General features: G+C 45.3%; 1 protein-coding gene across 1 annotated transcript in view; it reads right to left on the bottom strand.

Annotated features, from left to right (window-relative positions):
• LOC308379505 (trinucleotide repeat-containing gene 6A protein-like) overlaps nt 1–2,104 on the bottom strand; it is a 68,217-nt gene extending 66,113 nt beyond the window's left edge. Inside the window, exon 1 of the mRNA XM_080856673.1 lies at nt 1,971–2,104. The gene's annotated coding sequence lies outside the window, so the exon portion shown is untranslated. The remainder of the gene's footprint in view (nt 1–1,970) is intronic.

A 2,104-nucleotide genomic window follows, 5' to 3' on the forward strand; every position in this document is an offset into this window, starting at 1 on the left:
AAACAACTACATGCTGCTGTCTGGTATTTTCCCATAGGCTATCAGACAAACTGTATTAAGAGGAGACATGCCTTTTCGTTTAAAAAGGCTGAAGTGGGCAGTGACATACCAAAAAAGTATGCCAATAAGTAATGGAACACGCTATGAAAATGGGAAATATTATGAATCACTGTCGGGAGAAATTACAATAATGTCTTTAATTTCCTTCATTTCAAGTTTTTTTTTAGAAAGACATTTTTAGAAAGATCCGTTCCCACAACACCGATCAACAGAGCTAGGCAGTTTCTGAAGCATGAGCTGAATCATTTTCCTTGACTCTCCAATCGATTTCCCTCCTTTTTCCGTCTCCTCCTCCGCACTGTGCGTCGTGGCAACCTATCAGACCGCCTGTCCTATCTGACAGAGATGCCTTGCTTGTTGTCAAGGAGAAAGAAATTCATGGCCTCGGGGAAGTTTACAGCGGTTGGATTTTTTCCTCTCTGAATAGCGCTCGGGTGAATGTGGTGCTAGGTTCCCTCACTGTGAGCCCGCTGTGACAGGACGTCCACCACTGAGCCAAGCCTACTGAGTCTCCCTGGCATCAAGCGCTTGCCCTCAGGAAGGAGGGGGAACCCTTCAGCCCACGGCCTCTGAGCGTGGCAGAGCCAGGGAATGAGGTTACTCTGGCACGCACTCAAACTGGCAGTGCACGACCAAACACAAACGTGACAAGGGTGTGTTTCGCAAGCAGAGCCCAACCGATCATAAACGTGACAAGAGTGTGTTTCGCGAGCAAACACCCTGAACGTGCTCTATGAATCCACGTGAGAAGTCAACACTCTGTAAATGATCAAAACGGTTAAGTTACAAAGCTCTCACTAGCCACTACTGACTAGGTAACCCATAGGCGGACAGAAACTGTTCAACTGTTTAATTACATAAAGGTTGTCATGGTTCAAAAAAACTGGACTCCTCTCAACACATTTGATTTCCATTATCTGGTGTGATTTTGGTTTTACATTGCGAATGAAATAAAAACAATGGCGCTGTAGCACACTGTTACTGATTAAATGCTCAAGAGAGCAGAATTAAAAACACACTGGGAGGTTTCCTATGAAGACAACGACGCTCTTCTCAGGGTGTGAAGGCATATTGGCTCTCAGCAGCTATTGTTCGTGTGGCGAGCCCAACCTCCATGACTAGACTGAGTTTCTTCAAGGACGTGACAGACTTGGCTATCTGCCAGGGACTCATAGACTGTGTGAGGCACTAAAACCGGCTGGTGGAGATGGAGGACTCCTGCATTTTAACTACAAGCTGAAAGCCATTCACAGAGGTCCTTCCTAGCACATTACACGATCGCACGGTACCCAGGGGAGTTGTAACAGGCTGAGGTAGATAAAAACCACACAGGAGTGTCAAATCAGGATTACAGTCTTAACGAGCACAAATGACAAAAGCAATTTGTCGTTCCCTCATGAACAGTTTATGCTGGTCAGAATTCTCCAAGTGGAGGCAAGCCACAGGAAGGAGATGTTTGAATACTAAATTTAAGAAATAGTATCATCATTATCAAACTTGAAACCACATTTTTAAATCCGAAAAGCTCAAAGATACCCTCGATCAACACAGTCCCTCACGAAAACCAACGCAATCAAATGCTGAGGAGCCCCCGCACCCACACCTTTCGCCAATCAGTAGATAGCACACAAGACAAATACATGTTTGCAGCTGCTATTAGCCAAAACAAGGCAGATCTGCATATGCTTAATCTTAATTAGGCAGACTTGGCACCAAGCCTGGAGACAGAGACCAAACACATCCCTCGCACAAAGGAGTCGCGAGAACAAACATGGGTGCAAGAGAACTTGGACACCCTTACAGAACAAAACAAAACAAACAAACAATAAAGCGCTAGCTGAATCTAAGTGAAACAAAAAAAAAAACACAGACTGTCTGGATGAAGACATAAAACAGTGAGTGAAACCAACCATTCCGCTGACGTTCGTCGGGAGACTCTGGCGATGTCAGAGAGAGACAGCGTGCCGAGTTTTCCTTACTGTTATGTGTGGCAAGCAGTCCGTCCTGATCAGTAAGCTACAGCCCTGTAAGCACCTCAGACACA

Source organism: Sprattus sprattus (genome assembly GCF_963457725.1).
Source record: "Sprattus sprattus genome assembly, chromosome: 18".
Classification (NCBI taxonomy): Eukaryota; Metazoa; Chordata; class Actinopteri; order Clupeiformes; family Clupeidae; genus Sprattus; species Sprattus sprattus.